The 24,427-nt window shown below is 45.6% G+C and overlaps 1 protein-coding gene across 2 annotated transcripts in view; it reads right to left on the minus strand.

The window, feature by feature from the left end:
* The window catches only part of RIMBP2 (RIMS binding protein 2), a 104,755-nt gene that overhangs the window by 64,965 nt on the left and 15,363 nt on the right, over positions 1 to 24,427 (minus strand). For both annotated transcript variants that reach the window (XM_081966848.1, XM_081966847.1), the window contains exon 2: positions 19,123 to 19,257. The gene's annotated coding sequence lies outside the window, so the exon portion shown is untranslated. The remainder of the gene's footprint in view (positions 1 to 19,122; positions 19,258 to 24,427) is intronic.

The following is a 24,427-nucleotide window of genomic DNA, read 5'->3' on the forward strand; positions in this document are numbered from 1 at the left end:
AGACAGGGGCCACAGCTGCTTTCGGAGCAAGACAGCAGTGAGGCAGAGGAACAGCTGGAGCCTGTTCCCAGCATGCGCATGCGCAGAGCTGCCAGAAGAAAACAACAGCTCAGAGATCAGGGTCGACTTGGGAGTAAAGCCACAGGTGGACGGTGAATGGCCCCTCCCATAGGACATAAAAGAGGAGCGAAAGGGGAGTGGGTTTTTTGCAGGAAACAATTCGTTCATTCGTTCATTTCAGGAGTACAATAATACAATACAATAGTAGAGTTGGAAGGGACCTTGGAGGTCTTCTAGTCCAACCCCCTGCCTAGGCAGGAAACCCTATACCGTTTCAGACAAATGGCTATCCAACATCTTCTTAAAGACTTCCAGTGTTGGGGCATTCACAACTTCTGGAGGCAACTTCTGTTCCACGGATTAATTGTTCTCACTGTCAGGAAATTTCTCTTCAGTTCTAAGTTGCTTCTCTCCTTGATTAGTTTCCACCCATTGCTTCTTGTTCTACCCTCAGGTGCCTTGGAGAATAGCTTGACTCCCTCTTCTTTGTGGCAACCCCTGAGATATTGGAAAACTGCTATCATGTCTCCCCTGGTCCTTCTTTCTCTTAAGCTAGACATACCCAGTTCCAGCAACCGTTCTTCATATGTTTTAGTCTCCAGTCCCCTAATCCTCTTTGTTGCTCTTCTCTGCACTCTTTCTAGAGTCTCCACATCTTTTCTACATCGTGGCGACCAGAACTGAACGCAGTATTCCAAGTGTGGCCTTACCAAGGCCTTATAAAGAAGAGTGTGAAGATCTGTCTGTGAATCTTTTTATTTATTTATTTAGTTTGCCAAACATGTAAAAGATAATAAGTATAAACATAAATAGGTATAACAGTTATAAGTATAAACCTAAATATAAACACAGTAAATGGGTATGAATAAATGGAGACAGTAGGACAGAAATGGTAGGCACCCTGGTGCGCTTATGCGTGCCCCCTACAGACCTCTTAGGAATGGGGTGAAATCAACAATAGTTTTAAAACAAGAGTCAGAGGCTCTGTGCTCAGTCTTTCCTTTCTTTTCCTTTCCTTGCACAGCACCTCAATATTGACATGGCAGCTTTCCAAGATAGATAAGGTCTGTAGTCATAAATATTCCTTTGAAAGACTGTTTGCCGGGCCTTGTCTGAATGTAAATGGGAGGAATTCACATTTGTTTAATAAAAGGGGTTTTGTCGGGACCTCTGCCTCCTGCTTTTTGGGGAAGCCTGGGTCAGAACAACCATTTTGGCTTTCTTAACTGTACTCTAAAGACCATGTGGCCCATAAGCTTGAAGGCAGAAAGATTTCTCAGCTGTTTCAGGCACAGGAAGAAGGAGGGAATAGGGAAATTTCAGGCAGACTAGGCCACTGTTTCTCAGCATGATCTTCTTCATAAAATAGTTTTACTTTCAGATTTTCTAGCATTATAGTGGCTATAGGGATGGATGGCTGATAGATCAATGGCTGGATGACCAAATGGGTATATGTATATAAGTAGGTATGTATACATAGATAGATAGATAGATAGATAGATGGATGGATGGATGGATGGATGGATGGATGGATGGATGGGATGGGATGGGATGGGATGGATGGATGGATGGATGGATGGATGGATGGACGGACGGACGGACAGACAGACAGACAGACAGACAGACACACAGACACACAGACACACAGACACACAGATGATAGATGATAGATAGATAGGATGGACAATCGATAGATGATAAACAGATAGGTATAGATGATTAGATAGACAGACAGACAGACAGATAGATGATATAGTTGATAGATGATTGGTAGGTAGGTAGGTATAGATGATTAGATAGATAGATAGATAGATAGATAGATAGATAGATAGATAGATAGATAGATAGATAGATGATAGATAGATAGATAGATAGATAGATAGATGATAGATAGATTGATAGATAGATAGAATGAGATAGATGATAGATAGATAGATAGATGATAGATAGATAGATAGATAGATAGATAGAAGATAGATAGATAGAAAGAAAGAATGGATGGACGATAGATGATATAGTTGATAGATGATTGGTAGGTAGGTAGGTAGGTGTAGATGATTAGATAGATAGATGATAGATGATAGATAGATAGATAGATAGATAGATAGATAGATAGATAGATAGATAGATAGATAGATAGATATAGATAGATATGATAGATGGATGGATGGATGGATGGATGGATGGATGGATGGAAGGATGGACGGACGGACGGACAGACAGACAGACAGACAGTCAGATAGATAAAGATAGATGAATGGATGGATAGATACAGACAGACACTGTAGATAGATAGGAATGATCAAAGTGGATCCACAACAGAGTTCCTGAAAAGTTGGCCTCTCTTCCCGTCTCTTGAACACGTTTAAGGACATCGGCATTTTGGCATACCGTGACCCCAGTTGGTTGTATCTACCGTTGGTGCCTACAAGGGACCTGTGTCTGCAGTTGGTGAACTACTAGACAGAACGTTCACTCAAAATGAAGTTTTGTATGTTGGTTTTTCTTCGAGCCAATTGCACCAACACCTTGATGGACGATGTGACATCAAGGCATTTGTCAACTCTTAGCCAATGTTTAAATTTGAGCTTTTTTTTTTTATTGTTGCAAGCTGGATAAAGAGGCAGAGATGTCTCTCTTTCCTGCTGTACTGCAGTATCATAAATCTTGCAGGGCCATTGCCTATAAGATCCTGAAATAGAAGGACTAGAGAACATGCAGTCAAGGAAGATGACATCACTCTCCTGTATGTATATCTCTATTGTGGTAGATTTAGGAATCCGGCCAAAATCCAGATTTGCTGGTTGGTGAAGAACAGCTGGTAGATAATGCCCGATTACTGGCTTACTGACTATTGGGTCCTCTAGTTCCATGATGGTGAACCTATGGCACACGGGCCTGAAGTGGCACCTGGAGCCATGTTGCCTGGCATGTGCTGTGTCACCCCTTCCTCCTCTGTGTTTCTGATATGCACGCATGCATGTGCGACAACCAGCTGGCCTTCGTGTGTGCAGCAGTGCTGGAAATGGGAAGAGCCAGTCTTCCGTTTTCCTGGATGGCCAGCTGATCGTCGTGCATGAATGCGTGCCAGAAACCAGGAACACTATCTGGCCAGCGTGCATGTGTGTGTGCTGGTAACCAAAAGTCCTGTTCAGGCGTTCACATGCGCCCTGGGCATGTCCCCTTCCAGGTTGCGGCCCAAACGAGCGCATGCACGTGCTCTTTTCGGCACTTTGGCACTTCGCCATCACTGCTCTAGTTAGTTTTTGCCCTTTTCTTAGACCTGCATGGATGCTGATTTATGTATCACACTTATTTGCTGCCCATCTTGTGGTTGAGGCTGGGGTCACCAACCTTGGGAACTGTCAACTCATAAAGCATTGGCATGTTTAATAAGCAGACTTGGGAGGGGTGCACCTCATTGGGAAAGGTGATTTATGACACAGACTGAGGGGAGGGAAGGAACAGGGGCAAAGTTCATCCATAATTCAAATGAGGTCAGATCTGACTGCAATACGGTATTGCCAAAATGGTCTTCCTAATAAATGACTGGTTTTCTTTTGAAACTTGGTTCGAGGCTCATGAATTAATTAGGGCATCTTTCGGAAACCTGACAGCAACTTTGAGACTTGTGGATTTCAACTTCCCAAATTCCTCAGGCAATAGAATTCTGAGGAATCCTGGGATTGAAGTCCACAAGTCTTAAAGTTGCCAAGGTTTAGGTGAGACCAGGGGTGAAATTCAGCAGGTTCTGACAGGTTCTCGAGAACCGGTAGCGGAAATTTTGAGTAATTCGGAGAACCAGCAAATGCCACCTTCGGCTGGCCCCAGAATGGGGAGGGAATGGGGATTTTGCAGTATCCTTCCCCTGCCACGCCCACCAAGCCACGCCCACAGAACCCGTAGTAAAAAAAATGAATTTCACCACCTGGTGGTGAACTTTGATTCTTAATCTTTGGCAAGTCATAAGACCTGGCTCAATTACGTAGCAATTTCCCACAAGGATCCAGTTTTGGGTAGCTGTCTTTTCACCCATCTAACAATCCCTTTCGGCCAAAATAGAAGCCAAATCCTCTTTTTAAAGGGATCATTTTGATGTTCTCCATCTCAGAATTTCACATCTCAGCCTGCTAAGACCCTAGTAGCCAAAAGGAGAGAGGACCTTCCCCAAAAGAGAAGCCATTAATTTCTGACAGAAACTGCAAACCGATTCAACGTGGAGAGAGGGAGCGTTACTCAGCCCAATGAAACCTTACGGATGTAAGATGTCTCACGATTATGGCAACAGAAAGCTCTCCTGATCAACGGAAGGGACAAAAGAGGTGTCACGCTCTCATTCAAGGTTTCTCACTTCCGTGGAGGACCATGGGTTGACTTGACAATCCAGCGGCCTTCAGCTTATTGGAGAAAGAACAAGATTTCTCAACAGGGGTAAAATTGTCTTTTGAAAAGAGGGATGCAAAGGTCATGGGCAATGCACTTCTGTCTCTTCCTTTTCTGCTTGTCAGTTTTTCCATGCAGAGATAGGTATGAAAATGATAGCTAGCCATGCCTACCCAGCTGGTCATTAGGGCAGAGAACGGGTTGTTAAAAAAACACCCAGAACACAAAACCCTTTTGACATCTCTTTCTCTGTATCTATGTGTCACTCTCTCTGTGTGTAACTCTCTCTCCCTCTCTCTGTATTTCTCTCACTCACTCACTCACTCTCTCTCTCTGTATCACTCTCTCTCTCCGTATCTCTCTCTGTCTCTGTATCTCTGTATCACTCTCTCTCTGTATCTATCTTTGTCTCTGTATCTCTCCTCACTCTCTCTCTTTCTTTCTCACTGTATCTCTCTCTCCTCTCTCTCTGTATCTCTCTCCTCTCTCTCTCTCTGTATCTCTCCTCTCTCTCTTTCTCTCTCTCCTCTCTGTAACTCTGTATCTCTCTCTCCTCTCTCTCTGTATATCTCTCTCTGTAACTCTTTCCTCTCTCTCTCTGTATCTCTCTCTCTCTCTCTCTCTCTCTCTCTATCTATCTATCTATACACACACACACACACATATATATATCTGTATATCTCTCCTCTCTCTATCTCTCTCTATCTCTGTATCTCTCTCTGTCTCTGCATCTCTCTGTCTCTCCTCTCTCTCTCTGTATCTCTGTATCACTCTCTCTCTCTGTGTATCTCTCTGTCTCTGTGTCTCTCTCTCCTCACTCTTTCTCTCTCTCTCTGTGTATCTCTCTCTCATCTCTCTCTCTATCTGTATCTCTCTCCTCTCTGTTTTTCTCTCTCTCTGTGTATCTCTCTCTCTCTCTCCTGTTGCTTCTCCATCCCCCACCATTGCCCTTGCCTTCTCAGGCCAGGATTGACTGGGAGGGGAAGGCGAGGCCAGCCAGTGGTGGGATCACCTGACAGGGAGCCACAGCAGAGGGCCCAAAGAGCCGCATGTGGCTCCGGAGCCGCAAGTTGCAGACACCCGTTCTAGTTAGTAGCTAAATGCAACAAAAATACAGTTCCCACAGAGAGATCCTTTCCCATCTCTTGACCCTTTTTTGAGATCTAGAAAGAGGGTCCTACTTTCTATCCGATAGCTTATATTTTATCTCTTGCAAAACTCTTATCGGTCTCCTCTTCCCAGAAGAGAAGCTTCAAGAAAGTTGGTGGGTGCGGGGTGGAATGGAGAAGCAAAGAAGATTCAAAATTTGCCTATTCCAGCATCAGCTCACAGGCTAATGATTAAAAAGATAAAATCAATGTTCTCATTTCCTGCTGTGCAGGCAACATTAACACTGCACTCTGGTTACCTGATGTAATCACAGCCAAACTCAATTACCTTCCTTAAGCAAACAACACGGCCGAAAGGGCACGAAAGGCCAAAATTTAATTCCACCACTTTCTGTCCCTCCGAATTTTGATCTCGCAGGTCCGGCTCAAAATGGGGAAATGGCCGTTTAAGGTTTGCCTTTCACAAAATTAAATTACTCCCAGGACTAAAGATGAATAAATGGGTCACAGAAGACTTCATTCTTTCAACACTCCCAATAACAGTGTCAGGGCAAGCTACTTGTCTATAGAGCAAACCTCATTCCCTTCTAACACTGATTATGTTGCCTAGTTGGGTCATGAAACGTCTGCAAAAAAAAAAAAAAACCACACAGGCTCAGAGAGCACCAATGACCCCACAGTCATTGTTTCTCCTCCTCCTCTGTCTCCCTCCCTCCCTCTTATCTCTGGAAACCCCCACTTCCTTCTAGCACTGATGATGTTCCCTATTTGGGTCATGAAATGTCTGCAAGGAAACAACCAAACTTGGGAAGCTCCAAGGACCCCACAGTTCTCCTCCTCCTCTCTGCAAACCCCATTCCCTACTAACACTGATCATGTTGCCTAGTTGGGTCATGAAACGTCTGCAGAAAAAACCCACCAAGCTCGGAGAGTACCAATGACCACACAGTTCCTCCTCCTCCTCCTCCTCCTCCTCCTCCTCCTCCTCCTCCTCCTCCTCCTCCTCCTCCTCCTCCTCCTCCTCCTCCTCCTCCTCCTCTCTGCAAACCCCATTCCCTTCTAATACTGATCATGTTGCCTAGTTGGGTCACAAAACGTCTGCAGAAAAAACCAACCAATCTCAGAGGTAGGGAATATATCTACCCAACGGCTCAAGCGGATCCCATATAAACCCACATCGTGCATAGGAAAAGGGTCTGGTTATATGCGATCCCAGCAGATTGGGAGAAATCAGAGCTCTTGATAATTTATTTTTTTTAATACATGTAGAAGGAAAAGGCATCACGTTTGTGGTCCCTTAAAGCAGTTTCTAGTAGTAGTTTTACTTTGGATCGCAAATACTATACAAAAGGGAGCTGGCTTGGTCTAGTCATTAAGGCATCAGGCTAAAAAGCAGGAGATAATGAGTTCTAGTCCTGCCTTAGGCATAAAAGCCAACTGTGTGAGTTTAGGTCAATCACCAGGAGACAGTGAGTTCTAGTTCCACCTTAGGCATGTAAGCCAGCTGGGTGACTTGGTTCAATCACCAGGAGACTGTGACCTCTAGTTTCACTTTATGCATGAAAGCCAACAGTGTGAGTTTAGGTCAATCACCAGGAGACAGTGAATTCTAGTCCTGCCTTAGGCATGAAAGCCAAATGTGTGAGTTTAAGTCAATCACCAGGAGACAGTGAGTTCTAGTTCCACCTTAGGCATGTAAGCCAGCTGGGTGACTTGGTTCAATCACCAGGAGACTGTGACCTCTAGTTTCACTTTATGCATGAAAGCCAACAGTGTGAGTTTAGGTCAATCACCAGGAGACAGTGAATTCTAGTCCTACCTTAGATATTAAAGCCAGTTCAGTGACCTTGGGCCAATCACCAGGAGACGGTGAGTTCTAGTTCAGCCTTAGTCTTGAAAGCCGACTGTGTGAGTTTAGGTCTACCACCAGGAGACAGTGAGTCTGTCTGTCTGTCTATCTATCTGTCTGTCTATCTATCTATCTATCTATCTATCTATCTATCTATCTATCTATCTATCTATCTATCTATCTATCTATCTATCTATCATCTATCTTAGGCACGAAAGCCCTCCAAGAGAAACTGACAAAGCATTCATTATGCCATCAAAACCAACCCAATCAAAATCACACGGCTTTAACATACCTGTTTTTAATTGCCTTTGATTATTAACCACAGTGTTGGAAGCTCCCACAGTGAAAAAGCACATCAGCAAGAGAGCAAGGCAGATGAACTTTTAATAACGTCTGGAGGTGGGACGAACGAGCGAGCCGTTCAGACGAAGCACAGGGGCCCGTTTCCAAACCTCCCCACCCTTCAGTTGCTCAGCCAAACTGAGCAATTCCTAGTAAGGAATTGGCTCTAGTTGGAACACCAGGCCTTCGATTTTGAGTGACGTGCAGACAATTGACTTCCAGGAAAAGTGATTTCAACAGTATCCTTCCGTTCCCAAGTTCGTCACAGTCAACAAGGCCCAGAGACAGACGTCTATTAAGTGCAACCAACAAGAACTGCAAACAGAGACAATGCGAGAAATAACCAACCACTTAATACACTGCTTCCCTACTACAGCCGTTTTCGGGTGTGCGCACTTCAACTCCCGCAATTCCACAGCCAACATGGTCATGGATGAGAATTCTGGGAGTTGAAGTCCACATTCCCTCGAAGGTGCAAGTTGGAGAAATACCGTAAAAATGTGTGAGAATGACCTTGGGAGACCAGGAAAGAAATGTCAGTCAGATAAGAGTTAACATAGCCCACAGTTGCCTAGTGCAGAGGTCTCCAACTTTTCGGACCTCAGGGACCGCTAAGTTCATAATTTTAAATCCCACGGACCACTAATACGATCTGCCTAATGACCGCCTGAGTGGGAGTGGCAAGGTGGTCATGTGACTGGGTGGGTGTGGCCAACTTGATGTCACTCATGTCGAAGGGCACCTCGCCGGCCTCTACTCATCCCTCCCCATCCCAGCCATTCCTTGCCTCCCCCCCCCCCCCCGGGATCCTTAGGGCCCCAACAGGAAGCAGTTGTTGGAGCTAAGCAGCCCCCAGGAGAAAGAGTTGGCAAAACAGCTCAGTTCAAATTGGATCTGACCCAGAAGGAGGCTCAGCAGAAGCACCTCAATGAGGACTACGAGTATAGGCTTTCCAAGTAGAGGGAAGACGTGCGGGAGTGCAAGGCCAGGTACTGGTGCCTGGAGGCTCAGCAGGCTGCAGTTCCAGACCATGATGCAGTCCCACTGGAACGGAGCCCTCCAGCTCTTTACCATCAGCAGCGCTTCCTTCCAGCCTTCGCCCAAAGCCCCCCACCAGGAGGCTGAAGCAGACCCCATGTCGAAATTTCTGCCCCCCTCTGAGCCACACAAAAAGATCCCGAAGGGGGAGACTCTCTGCAGCAACACAAGCGTTCATTGCACGTGTCCGTCCCAGGGGCCGTAGTTTGAGGACCACTGATTGAGTGCAATATAAAAAATGCAAATAATTTTTCTGCGGACCACAGAATTTTCTTACGGACCACTACTTGGTGACCACTGGCCTAGTAGATGGAGCAAAGAGGCTCCAAAGAGACTCTCCCCAAGTTATTGCTTGTAAAGATGAGGGTGTGAGGATTGCACTGTCAAGCTTGCAAGATCCTGTCAGGCCTGCAGCCATCTTTCCTTTTGGATCTCTGGCCTGCCACACTTTCTATTATTCTACTAGGCATTTTCTATGGTGGGAAAATGGGAGGGGGGATTGTACGGAGTTAGATGATAGGTAGCCATAACAACATTCTTTCTAGAAAGCCAAGGTCATCCTTTGTCTCTGCACCTCTGCACATGACCGGAACTGGATAGGTGGAACTGCCAGCATGGCAGTGGGAGATTGGACCATGGGATGAACTTGGGGGTGTGGGGGCAAGATCTTGAACTTTCAACTAGGTGGGGAAAACCGGGAAGCTTTCAGATTCGGGTTTTCCCAGATGTGCCAACATGGCTCTCTTCATCAATTGGAACTTTGAGGAATCCTTTGCCTCGGACTCTGATTTAATTTTGGATGTTATTTGGAACTCTGACAGTAGCCTTAAAGAAAAACTGAATTAGTTCAACCGGTCTTATCAGCTCTACCTGGAAGCGATGGGCAAAAAACTCACTTCATATCTTCTCTCCCTCCTCCAAGCATTAAAGTTAGGTAAATCCGCTACAAACCAAATTAGTCTCGATTTCATTACATCTCAGGCCTGCGATGTCATTTGCTCACAGAATGCTTCCCCTCTCTGAACTAATGTCCTTCGCCAAGGCTCTTAATGAAGATCGGACGTGGTACGTTTGGCTTAAGCGTGTCCAAGGATGGCATCACGCCACTTTGCTCAGAAGGAAAATGGGGGCATCAGCTCCGTTGATAATGGCGAACATATGGTACGTACGCTGCTCTTCCTGATGGCGAACCTATGGTACGTACGCTGCTCTTCTGGTTTCTGGAGTGCGCGTGCGCACCAGCCAGCTGATCTTTGCGCATGCCGGAGCCCCGGAAACCTAAAGAACAGCTGGCCGGTGCATAGGCATATGCAGAAGACATCTGATCTTCAGGTTTCGGGCGCTTCGATATGCACAAAGACCAGCTGGCCAGCATGCATGCGCATGGTGAGAAAGCCCAAAACCAGCTGGCCAGCATGAGGATGCACACTGGCCAGCTTGTCTTTGAGTTTCTGGGGCTACGGTGCACGGGCATTCTGGTTTGGGCACTCGGGGCTGACAAAGTTCACCATTCCTGATATAGGTTGATACCAAAGATTCATGTATTTTATGGGGCCTGATGAAGAAATTGACAGGGGGGGGGGAATACAGCAATTTACAGTCCTTAAATCCAGACTAGAACTCACCAATACTATACAATGCTACACCCCCTCCTCCCGTTTTTATGTTCCAGAGAATGAGGGAGGGTCACATCTGAGATGCTTTCTCCATCCCCATTCCTGCTTTGGACTCAGATGTCTCCTCTCTCTCTCTCTCTCTCTCTCTCTCTCTCTCTCTCTCTCTCTCTCTCTCCCTCTCCCTCTCCCTCTCCCTCTCCCTCTCCCTCTCCCTCTCCCTCTTCCTCTCCCTCTCTCTTCCTCCCTCCCTCCATCTCTCCCTCTCCCCCTCAAGCTAAAGGTTCCCCTCGCATATATGTGCTAGTCGTTCCTGACTCTAGGGGGCAGTGCTCATCTCCATTTCAAAGCAGAAGAGCCAGCACTATCCGAAGATGTTTCCGTAGTCATGTGGCTGGCATGACTCAACGCCAAAGGCGCACGGAATGCTGGGAACCAAAGGTGGTTCCTGTTTTTCTACTTGCATTTTGTTACGTGCTTTCGAACTGCTAGGCTGGCAGAAGCTGGGACAAGTCACGGGAGCTCACTCTGTTACACAGCGCTAGGGGTTTGAACTGCTGAACTGCCAACCTTTCTGATCGTCTTAGCCACTGAGCACTGTGTCTGTCTGTCTGTCTGTCTGTCTATCATCTATCTATCTATCTATCTATCTATCTATCTATCTATCTATCTATCATCTATCTATCTATCTATCTATCTATCTATCTATCTATCTATCTATCTATCTATCTATCCCTACCTACCTACCTACCTACCTACCTACCTACCTACCTATTTATCATCTATCTATCTATCTATCTATCTATCTATCTATCTATCTATCTATCTATCTATCTATCTATGTATCTACCTACCTACCTACCTACCTACCTACCTACCTACCTATCAGCTATCTATCATCTAACTATTTATCTCTCTCTCTCTCTATCTATCTATCATCTATCTATCTATCTATCTATCTATCTATCTATCTATCTATCTATCTATCTATCTATCTTATCTATCATCTATCTATCTATCTCTCTCTCTCTCTCTCTCTATCTATCTATCATCTATCTATCTATCTATCTATCTATCTATCTATCTATCATCTATCTATCTATCATCTATCTATCTATCTATCTATCATCTACCTACCTACCTACCTACCTACCTACCTACCTACCTACCTATCATCTATCTATCTATCTATCTATCTATCTATCATCTATCTATCTACCTACCTACCTACCTACCTACCTACCTACCTACCTACTATCTATCTATCTATCTATCTATCTATCTATCTATCTATCATCTATCTATCTATCTATCTATCTATCTATCTATCTATCTATCTATCTACCTACCTACCTACCTACCTACCTACCATCTATCTATCTATCTATCTATCTATCTATCTATCTATCTATCTATCATCTATCTATCTACCTACCTACCTACCTACCTACCTACCTACCTACCTATCAGCTATCTATCATCTATCTATCTATCTATCTATCTATCTATCTATCTATCTATCTATGTATCTATCTATCTATCTATCTATCATCTATCTATCTATCATCTATCTATCTATCTATCTATCTATCTATCTATCTATCATCTATCTATCTATCTATCTATCTATCTATCTATCTATCTATCTATCTACCTACCTACCTACCTACCTACCTACCTACCTCCTATCTATCTATCTATCTATCTATCTATCTATCTATCTATCATCTATCTATCTATCTATCTATCTATCTATCTATCTATCTATCTATCTACCTACCTACTATCTATCTATCTATCTATCTATCATCTATCTATCTATCTATCTATCATCTATCTATCATCTATCTATCTATCTATCTATCTATCTATCTATCTATCTATCTACCTACCTACTATCTATCTATCTATCTATCATCTATCTATCTACCTACCTACCTACCTACCTACCTACCTACCTACCTATCAGCTATCTATCATCTATCTATCTATCTATCTATCTATCTATCTATCTATCTATCTATCTATCTATCTATCTATCATCTATCTATCTATCTATCTAGCTATCTAGCTATCTAGCTATCATCTATCTATCTATCTATCATCTATCTATCTATCATCTATCTATCTATCTATCTATCTATCTATCTATCTATCTATCTATCTATCATCTATCTATCTATCATCTATCTATCTATCTATCTATCTATCTATCTATCTATCTATCTATCTATCTATCTATCTATCTATCATCTATCGCATCTCCTCTTGAGGACTGGGGACTTTCCTATTGTGGGTGCCACCAGCTGTACACACAAAGCAGGGCCTTTTCTGCATCAGTCCCTGGGAGACAGGAATATGGAGCTCCTTTCCATAGGATCTAGCAGGACGTTAGCCCTGAACCCACTGAGATAGCAGAGAAATAGTAGACAAGTGGATAGTTTCATTTGACCTTTAAATAATAGTTCCCGAAACCTCAAACAAGAATGCTCAAGCCAAAAAAACACAAACCCCATCACATTTTGCCGTGCGGGTTAGACGGCCGTGTTTGTGGAAGACTGCCGTTGGCTTCCGCGAAATTGTGAAGAGGAGCAGATGTGTTGTGTGTTTGCTTTAGCACCTCCAGTAAATATTTGGTCCATTCCGTTGAGTGTTTTTAAGGGAATCTGCAACACGAGCAACTTGCAAACAGCTTTAATGTTTACACATGCTTTTTTTCCATCGGGTTTTTCCAAACATGGAGCTGGAAGTTTTTGTTTAGCTGATGTTTAACCTTTTGAGCGAAGGCTGTTTCTGAAGCCGGGAAAACGCATCGCCATAAAATTACTCAGCTGAATAGAGGGGGTGGGGAGGCATTTTATCGCATCTGGATTGATGGCAGAAGAGCTGAGGTGGAGAGTTTTCTGCAACGGGCTGTGAGGATAACCTTGGGAGGCAGGAGGCAGAACTGCAGCCCTAGACCACAGCCTGAGAACATTATCTTATGAAACTGTCATTGTCCCGGCAGTTCAGCGGTTCGAATCCCTAGTACAGGCCTCCTGTGTAAGCAAGGGGTTGGACTGGATGACCTCCAAGGTCCCTTCCAACTCTGTTACTGTTTACTACTTCAGCCTGTCCCACCCATTCAGGCACCCGTTTCTATCCTTTTAATAATTTTATTGTACACCATCCAGCCCAGTGGTGAAATTCATTTTTTTTCTACCGGTATTGTGGGCGTGGCTTGGTGGGTGTGGATACTGCAAAATCCCCATTCCCTCCCCACTCCAGGGGGAAGGATGCTGCAAAATCTCCATTTCCTCCCCACTCCAGGGGAAGGATGCTGTAAAATCCCCATTCCCTCTCCACTCCTGGGGGAAGGATACTGCAAAATCTCCATTCCCTCCCCATTCCTGGGGGAAGGATACTTCAAAATCCCCATTCCCTCCCCACTCCAGGGGGAAGGATACTGCAAAATCCCCATTCCCTCCCCACTCCAGGGGGAAGGATGCTGTAAAATCCCCATTCCCTCTCCACTCCTGGGGGAAGGATACTGCAAAATCCCCATTCCCTCCCCACTCCTGGGGGAAGGATACTTCAAAATCCCCATTCCCTCCCCACTCCAGGGGGAAGGATGCTGCAAAATCTCCATTTCCTCCCCACTCCAGGGGAAGGATGCTGTAAAATCCCCATTCCCTCTCCACTCCTGGGGGAAGGATACTGCAAAATCTCCATTCCCTCCCCATTCCTGGGGGAAGGATACTTCAAAATCCCCATTCCCTCCCCACTCCAGGGGGAAGGATACTGCAAAATCCCCATTCCCTCCCCACTCCAGGGGGAAGGATGCTGTAAAATCCCCATTCCCTCTCCACTCCTGGGGGAAGGATACTGCAAAATCCCCATTCCCTCCCCACTCCTGGGGGAAGGATACTTCAAAATCCCCATTCCCTCCCCACTCCAGGGGGAAGGATACTGCAAAATCTCCATTCCCTCCCCACTCCAGGGGAAGGATGCTGTAAAATCCCCATTCCCTCTCCACTCCTGGGGGAAGGATACTGCAAAATCTCCATTCCCTCCCCATTCCTGGGGGAAGGATACTGCAAAATCTCCATTCCCTCCCCACTCCAGGGGGAAGGATGCTGTAAAATCCCCATTCCCTCTCCACTCCTGGGGGAAGGATACTGCAAAATCCCCATTCCCTCCCCACTCCAGGGGGAAGGATACTGCAAAATCTCCATTCCCTCCCCACTCCAGGGGAAGGATGCTGTAAAATCCCCATTCCCTCTCCACTCCTGGGGGAAGGATACTGCAAAATCTCCATTCCCTCCCCATTCCTGGGGGAAGGATACTGCAAAATCTCCATTCCCTCCCCACTCCAGGGGAAGGATACTTCAAAATCCCCATTCCCTCCCCACTCCAGGGGGAAGGATACTGCAAAATCTCCATTCCCTCCCCACTCCAGGGGAAGGATGCTGTAAAATCCCCATTCCCTCTCCACTCCTGGGGGAAGGATACTGCAAAATCCCCATTCCCTCCCCACTCCAGGGGAAGGATACTGCAAAATCCCCATTTCCTCCCCACTCCAGGAGAAGGATACTGCAAAATCCCCATTCCCTCCCCACTCCAGGGCAAGAATACTACAAAATCCCCATTCCCTCCCCACTCCAGGGGAAGGATACTGTAAAATCTCCATTTCCTCCCCACTCCAGGGAAAGGATACTTCAAAATCTCCATTCCCACCCCAGTCTAGATTCAGCCAGAGGTGGTATTTCCTGGTTCTCCGAACTACTCAAAATTTCCGCTACCGGTTCTCCAGAACCTGTCAGAACCTGCTGGATCTCACTCCTGGTCCAGCTGCCTCGAGCCATTTGCAAAATAAGGTGGGAAATAAATGAATTAATTGAAAAAATATTTAACAAAATGACACCCACCAGCCCAAAGGCTCGAGAGCTCCGTTCAGGCACTCCCAGCGAAGTGACATTTGCCTCCTGGCTTCCCAATCTTTTTATTGATATCAATTGCAATCCTCTCCCCTCCCCGCTCCAACCCAGCAATTCCCCTTCCATTTAGGCTTCCGTGCATGTACCCAACAGCTGTCACCCAACGCGGTAAATTCTGCAGTTGCCTAGTAACGGCCAGGTAAGAAAGCCAGCGAACCTGTCTCCTTCGCAGGCTGCATGCTTAATGGCCAAGGATAAAGGAGAGGCCTCCTGGTAGTGACGGTTTGGCAGTGTCCCTTTGCACGCACAAACACAGCTGTTCGTCAGCAGTGGCGGAGATCTGTAGCTGGGGTGTAGGGTGAGGATGAGGGTGAAGAAACTTTAGAGATTCTCAGCCATCCAGGTTCACGGTTGTCCCAAGGATGCTTTGTTTTCAGGAGGCAATGGGACGTTCTTGTTTTTTTTTTCTTTCGAAGACGTTTCGCTTCTCATCCAAGAAGCTTCTTCAGCTCTGACTTGGATGGTGGGGAATGGAAGGGTTTATGCTCCTTGCAGACAGCTGGTCCTTTGCATCCTTTGAGAGGGTCGTTGAGGCCACTTGGAGGCTTATTTGTGTCCTCAGGGTCACCTTAGTGGTGCAAATGGTTCTTGCAGTCTGCAGTTTTTTCCTCTCTGGAAAGCCATTCCTACTCCCGCACCATTCCAAGGGTCTTCATCCCAAATTGCATAGTAAAAATTATGTAGAGATTCTCAGCCATCCAGGCCATAGTTGCCCCAAAGGTGCTTTTTCAAGAGGCAACTGGACTTTCTGTTTTTTTTTCCTTTTGAAGACGTTTCTCTTCTCATCCAAGAAGCTTCTTCAGCTCCGACTGGATGGTGGGGAACGGAAGGATTTATATCCCTGGCTGGTCATTTGCATCCTTTGAGAGGGTCGTTGAGGCCACTTGGAGATTTATCTGTGTCTTCAGGGTCCCCTGAGTGGTGAAAATGGTTCCTGTAATCTGCAATTTCTCCTCTGGAAATCCATTCCTGCTCCCCCACCATTCCAAGGGTCTTCATCCCAAATTGTACAGCTGAAAGTCTGTAGAGATTCTCAGTCATCCAGGAACAGAAAGTCCAGTTGCCTGTTGAAAAAGCACCTTTGGGGCAACCATGGCCTGGATGGCTGAGAATCTCTACAGAGTTTTTGCTATGCAATTTGGGATGAAGACCCTTGGAAACAGAGAGTGAGCAGGTGCACTTATGCGCATCCCCACTGGTGTGAGCAGTGGGCGAGCATCTTCATGTGTGCTCCATTATCGTGAGTGGCCGGTGTGTGCATGTGCGTGCGCACCACTTGTGCAAATGGAGTTGCGTGCACGTCAGCCGCACGCATGAGACCATCAACTCTCCTCCCCACCCACCAGCCCACCCCTGCCAGTCCACTTAGCTGGAAAGGTTGTGGAACTCTGGCTGAAACCACAAACTCCGAAGTGCACAAAGAGGTATGAGTCGTGGTGGCGCAGGCTACGTTTGCTGCCTGCAATTTGGAAATTCGAATCTCACCAGGCTCAAGGTTGACTCAGCCTTCCATCCGTCCAAGGTGGGCAAAATGAGGAGCTGATTCTGTCAACCGCTTAGAGAGGGCTGGAAAGCACAGTGAAGTGGAATATAAGTCTTAAGTGTTATTGCTATTGCTCTTCCTTTTCTCCTTCGTTCCTTCGTTCCTTTGTTCCTTCGTTCCTTCGTTCGTTCCTTCCTTCCTTCCTTCCTTCCTTCCTTCCTCCCATCCATCCATCCATCCATCCATCCATCCATCCATCCATATTACGCAGTGGTTAGAAGGCAGTACTGCAGGCAAACTCTGCCCACTGCCGGCAGTTTGATTCTGAACCAGCTCAAGATTGACTCAGCCTTCCGTCCTTCCGAGGTGGGTAAAATGAGGACCCAGATTGTTGAGGGCAAGAGGCTGACTCTGTAAACCACTAGAGATGGCTGTAAAAGCACTGTGAAGCAGTATATAAGTGCTATTACTATTGCTCTTCCTTCCTTCCTTCCTTCCTCCCTTCCTTCCATCTATCCATCCATCCATCCATCCATCGTAGAGCAGGGGTTAGAATGCAGTATTGCAGGCTAACTCTGTCCACAGCCTGGAGTTCGACCCTGACAGGGTCAAGATTGACTCAGCCTTCCGTCCTTCCGAGGTGGGTAAAATGAGGACCCAGATTGTTGAGGGCAAGAGGCTGACTCTGTAAACTGCTTAGAGAGGGTTGGAAAGGGCTGTAAAGCGGTATGAAAGTCTAAGCGCTAGTGCTATTGTCAGTCCTTCCTTCCGTCCTTCCTCCCTCCCTCTCTCCGTCCCTCCCTCACTTCTTTTCTTCCATGGTACGCAGTGTTTAGAATGCAGTACTGCAGGCTAACTCACTGCTCACTCCAGGAGTGCGATTCTGACCGGCTCAATGCTGATTCAACCATCCGTCCTTCCAAGGTCGTTAAAATGAGGACCCAGATTGTGGGGGGCAAGAGGCTGACTCTGTAAACCGCTTAGAGAGGCCTAGAAAGAACTGTGAAGGGGTATATAAGTTTAAGTACCGTTGCTATCAGTTTAAGTACTATCAGGGGTTGCCACAAAGAAGAGGGAGTCAAACTACTTTCCAAGGCAAGTGAGGGTAGAACAAGAAGCAATGGGTGGAAACTAATCAAGGAGAGAAGCAACTTAGAACTGAGGAGAAACTTCCTGACAGTTAGAACAATTAATCCGTGGAACAGAAGTTGCCTCCAGAAGTTGTGAATGCCCCAACACTGGAAGTCTTTAAGAAGATGTTGGAGAGCCATTTGTCTGAAACGGTATAGGGTTCCCTGCCTAGGCAGGGGGTTGGACTAGAAGACCTCAAAGGTCCCTTCCAACTCTTCTATTGTATTGTATTGTATTGCTATTGCTATTGCTATTGCTATTGCTATTCCTTTTCCTTTCCTTTCCTTTCCTTTCCTTTCCTTTCCTTTCCTTTCCTTTCCTTCCTTTCCCTTCTTCCTGGTACACAGTATTTAGAATGCAGTACTGCATGTTTCCTTCCTTCCTTCCTTCCTTCCATCCATCCATCCATCCATCCATCCATCCATCCATCCATGGTACAGTGTTTAGAATGCAGTACTGCATCTTTCTTTCCTTCCTTCCTTCCTTCCTTCCTTCCTTCCTTCCTTCCTTCCTTCCTTCCTTCCTTCCTTCCTTCCTTCCATGGTACACAGTGTTTAGAATGCAGTACTGCAGGCTAACTCACTGCTCACTCCAGGAGTTCGATTCTCATTAGCTCAAGGTTGACTCAGCTTTCCAAGGTGGGTAAAATGAGGACCTATATTGTTGGGGACAAGAGGCTGACTCTGTAAACCGCTTAGAGAGGGCTGGAAAAGCACCGTGAAGCGGTATATATTGCTATTGCTACAGAAAGAATTTGGACTTCCAGCTATGCTGATGCTGTTCATTACTTGTGCCCTTAATCCATACTGAGCAATAAACCAAAAATGCATTTCAGCACTGAGAGAGAGAGGGAGGGAGGGAGGGAGGGAGGGAGGGAGGGGGGGAGGGAGGAATGTAAAGATGCAAACTTCCTATTTGGCATGTCCAAAATCCAAAATCCAACACAAGGAATCCAAACACGATAGAAACCGACAGGAAAAGAAGGAAGGAAGGAAGGTATCATCACACAGAGTCCTCGTATCCTATATTGTCTTCCCCCTCCCCCCCCTTTTCTCTCCAAGATCATCCAGGAGGTCTGGAACCAAACCAACAAACAAACCGAATGCCAAATGAATACCAAACGTGGATGACTTACCAACGGTGATTCTCTCGGTTTAGGCTGATGACATCAGACCGAAACTCCTGCGATTCCCTCTCTTCTTAAAAAAAGGACTCGCTCCAATGTTTTCTGTGTTGCTGCAGGTTGTCTGGATGGCAACTCATTTCCAACCTGAAAACGAGAAATGGTCACTGTTTGTACTCTTTTTGCAACAATTTCGGCGATTGTTCGCCATTTTTTTTCCCCCAAGGATGAAAATGACAAGAACGGGGAAGGGAAAAAAAATTCAATTAATCCGTGGCACAACTTGCCTCCAGAAGTTGTGAATGCTCCAACACCGGAAGTTTTAAAGAAGAGATTAGATAACCATTTGTCTGAAGTGGTGTAGGGTTTCCTGCCTAGGCAGGGGGTTGGACTAGAAGACCTCCAAGGTCCCTTCCAATTCTGTTATTCTATTCTATTCCAATTCTCAGTGGCTTTTGACCCTTGTAATTCAAAAGTATCTCAAATTCCTTATCTAGGGGCAAAAGATAGAAAAAAGCAACTGATGAGGAATAAGGTAAAGGTATGCATATGTGCTAGTCGTTTCCAGCTCTAGGGGGCAGTGCTCATCTTCGTTTCAAAACCGAAGAGCCAGTGCTGTCCGAAGGCATCTCCGTGGTCACGTGGCCGGCATGACTCAATGCCGAAGGTGCACAGAACACTATTCCCTTCCCACCAAAGGTGGTCCCTGTTTTTCTACTTGCATTTTTTATGTGCTTATGAACTACTAGGTTGGCAGAATCTGGGACAAGTAACGGGAGCTCACTCCATTATGGAGACTCGTGTGGAGACTCTGGAGAGAGTGCAGAGAAGAGCAACAAAGATGATTAGGGGATTGGAGACTAAAACATATGAGGAACGGTTCCAGGAACTGGGTATATTCAGCTTAAGAGAAAGAAGGACTAGAGGAGACATGATAGTATTGTTCCAATATCTCAGGGGTTGCCACAAAGAAGAGGGAGTCAAACTATTTTCCAAGGCACCTGAGGGTAGAACAAGAAGCAATGGGTGGAAACTAATCAAGGAGAGAAGCAACTTAGAACTGAGGAGAAATTTCCTGACAGTTAGAACAATTAATCAGTGGAACAGCTTGCCTCCAGAAGTTGTGAATGCCCCAACACTGGAAGTCTTTAAGAAGATGTTGGATATCCATTTGCCTGAAACGGTGTAGGGATTCCTGCCTAGGCAGGGGGTTGGACTAGAAGACCTCCAAGGTCCCTTCCAACTCTACTATTGTATTGTATTGTACTAGGGATTCGAACTGCTGAACTTTCTGATCGACAAGCTTAGCCACTGAGCCACCGTCCTTGATGAGGAATGGAGACTCATAAAAAGCCTGTATTCTAACAGCAGGTAATATTGGTAGCTCAGGGTTGAACTGTGCTCTCAGAGCTTAGTGGTTTTCTTGCAGACGTTTCATCGCCTAACTAGGTAACATCATCACTGCTAGAAGGAAGGATCTGCAAGAAAACAGCTAAGCTCAGACAGTACCAAGGAACCCACAGTGAGAACAATTAGCCAGCGGAATGTCTTGCCTCCAGAGGTTGTGGGTGCTTATTCTTATTCTGTTAGCTGCGGAAGCTGTGCCAGGGGCCAACCGTGCCCGTCTTGGCACGGACTTCACAGCCTTCAGGGCATCAGGAGCTAACTTTAGCAAAGCGTTTGAAGAGTCGGCCATCCTTAACCATCCAGGCTGGGATCCAATTGCTATTCCTGTTTCATGCTGGTTTTGGCTTTCCTCTCGCTCGGCTGCAAATCTTTTGCACGCTTGATATTTATATTCCCTTGCCTGCAACCCCAGAACAGCAAGACTGAGGTTTCAACCTTTCTCGCTCAATGAAAGAAAAATAATTACGCATTTGCGTACTGAGGTCTGTTTTTTTTTATTTCTCCAAACAAAATGGACTTTTTAGGAAGCTATCAGGTTGTCAGTTTCGGAGACAAACTGGAGGAAATATCTCCACGCTGAAGAACATGGTACTGTTTGCAGGAACCGAACAAAACCACAGCGTAGAAAAGCACAATAACGTTCTCCCTGATGCTAACTATTCGGACAACCCACAAAGCCAATACTTACCACCCAATAGTTCCTACATTTGCAGCTCACCAGCCCATCTTCAAAAAACTGATTAAAAATGATAAATCAGAACTACAAGAGAGAAAAGCATGGAACACCGACGGCAGACCCGAAACAATTCTATTTGTTCCAAGGGCATCATTGTATGGAAACCCTGGTAGTTCTCCTCCCCACTTCTGAGTAAAGACTGAAATTTAAACCCTGCGATCTGTTTAGCCCTACTGAAAGATTCAGAGGCAGACTTACAGCTTCCACAGCAAGGAACGGGCTCCTTTTTCATTTGTATCGGAGGTAAAGAAAAGGAGGTGGAATGTAATATAATAAATATAATATAATATAGTATAATATAATATAGTATAGTATAGTATAGTATAGTATAGTATAGTATAGTATAGTATAGTATAATAGTCTAGTCTAGTCTAGTCTAGTCTAATCTAATCTAATCTAATCTAATCTAATCTAATCTAATCTAATCTAATCTAATCTAATCTAATCTAATCTATAGAATAGAATAGAATAGATATAATACAATAAATCTAATATAATAGAATAGAATAATAGAATAGAACAGCGATGGCGAACCTTTTTTGGCTCGCGTGCCACAAGTGGGGGGAGCGCAGGGGGGGCGTGTGCGGGCGTGCCGCACCCATAATGCAATGCGCAACCCCCCCAGTACACATGCGCGCACTACAGCCACTCCCCCCTTTTTTACATGCTTTTTTCGCCCTCCCCAGGCTTCAGAGGCTTTATAGGAGGCCCTCCGGAGGCTTCAGGGATAGACGCTTAAAACGACCCTCTGAGCAAACCGGAAGTGACTTCCGGTTTGCTCGGAGGGTCGTTTTAAGCATTCTGAAGGCTTCTGGGAAGCCTCCGGACGGGTGGGGGAGGCTCTTTTCGTCCTCCCCAGGCTCCTATAAAGCCTCTGGAGCCTGGGGAGGGCGAAAAATGGCTTTTATAAATGGTGAACTCAGCTAGCAAGCGCGCGCATGCATGCTGGCCAGCTGACAGGGCAGCGCCTCGCGTGCCCTGACAAATGGCTCCGCGTGCCACACAGGTTCGCCATCACTGGAATAGAATATTAGAATAGAATAGAATAGAATAGAATAGAATAGAATAGAATAGGATGCCAAAAGCATGCATGCCCACCCCTGAAAGTTCACAGCTTTCTTGGAGCCTGGGGAGGGTGAAAACGGCCTCCCCACCCAACTGGAGGCTCTCCGGAGGCTGGAAACGGCCCATTTTCCGACTTCGGGTGGACCCGGTATGTCCGTTTTTCCCCCTCCCCAGGCTCCAGAGGCTTTCTAGGAGCCTGGGGAGGGCGAAAAATGGCGCAATGCGCAAACCAGAAATTTGAGAAGTTTTCCTGAGGGCAAAAAAGAGCTGAAGGTCAAGGCCAAGAATCAGCTGGCCAGCCACGCGCTGGAGCTGACAGGGCAATGCCCTCAGAAATGGCTCTGCGTATAAAGAGAACCAGTGGTGGGTTTCAAATTTTTTTAGAACCTCTTCTGTAGGTGTGGCCTGCTTTGTGGGAGTGGCTTGCCGGCCATGTGACCGGGTAGCAGTGGCTTGATGGCCATGTGACCGGGTGGGAGTGGCTTGCCAGCCATGTGACTGGGTAGCAGTGGCTTGCTGGCCATGTGACCGGGTAGCAGTGGCTTGCCGGCCATGTGACCGGGTAGCAGTGGCTTGCTGGCCATGTGACCGGGTGGGAGTGGCTTGCCAGCCATGTGACTCGGTGGGCGTGGCCAACTTGTAAAATGTGGTGAAACTCACTTAACAACGCTGTTGCTTAGCAACCAAAGTGTTGGCTCAGAAACTCTGGCATTTGAAGCACACAAGTCTTAAAGCTGTCAAGTTACAAGACCCTTGCACCCCTAACCCTTTAGGAAAAAAAAAACCAGGGGTGTTCAAACTTGACAGCTTTAAGACTTGTGGACTTCAACTCCCAGAATTCTTCCTCCAGTCAAGTTGGCTCAGGAACTTTGAAATTGAAGTGTGCAAGTCTTAAAGCTGTCAAATTACAAGACTCTTGCACCCCTAACCCTTTAGAAAAAAAATACCCAGGGGTGTTCAAACTTGACAGCTTTAAGACTTGTGGACTTCAACTCCCAGAATTCGTCCTCTCGCTCTTCATCTTGATGATGTGCGGACAGGCGGGGGGGAGGGAGCTGTAACCGGTTCTAAACGTCACTGTAGATTTGTGAAACCTGTTCTATAGAAGAGGTTAGAACTGGCAGGAACCCACCCCTGAAGAGAATTGCATATAAAGAGAACTTATATAAAATGTTTTATATTTGGCACATGATACCTGAAAGATTAGGAAAAATGTTTAAAGATAAATCAACTAAATGTTGGAAATGTCACCAATTGCCAGGGACATATTATCATATGTGGTGGATGTGTAGGGATGCAAAAAGCTATTGGGTTTAAATACAAACATGGTTAGAGAAAATGATACATCAACCCGTGGAGTTTAAGCCAGAGATATTTTTATTGGGTATTCTACCAGAGAAATACAGTAAAGAAGATTCATATTTGATTGTAGAAATAATAACAGCAGCTAGAATTGTATTTGCACAAAACTGGAAAGCAGACAAAATCCCATCGGAAGGGGAGGTAATAAAGAAGATAGTAGACTGTGCAGAAATGAATAGCCTGACATTGAGAATAAAGGAGAAAGAGGAATGAGTGTACCACAGGACATGGGGGCGATTTTAGGAGTGGCTCGAAAAAAGATATCAATAGAAAGAAAAAGGAACAAAACATGAAATAAATATCTCAGATGACACATGATTAAAATAGGGGGAGGCGAAATAAGAAAATATCAAAATGTAAATATACAGGGGGGGGAAATGATATGAATTGACATATGTTTAATCACAATGATAAGAATGTATATCTAAGAATGAATTTGAAAGGAAAAATAAAAAAAACTTTTTACAAAAAAAGAAAACAGAAGCAGGGCAAAAATATCTCCCATATTTTGGGGGGCAACCAAGATGAGATATTCTACGATTCAGAGAAAACGTGGTTCATTCCATGATTCTCAACTGGATGTCATGAGGAGAAAATAACGCTCGCTAATATTTTTGGGAGCATTAATCCACCTGGAATGCATAGGGCACGGGATGGGCACACTCACAAGATGGCCTCTGGTGGGCGTGGCCCATCCCAAAATATCCTTAGAAAGAAAGGGCAAGCAAAGTACTAGATTTCAGACGC

The sequence above is a fragment of the Natrix helvetica genome, assembly GCF_964273705.1.
Source record: "Natrix helvetica genome assembly, chromosome: 14".
NCBI lineage: Eukaryota > Metazoa > Chordata > Lepidosauria > Squamata > Natricidae > Natrix > Natrix helvetica.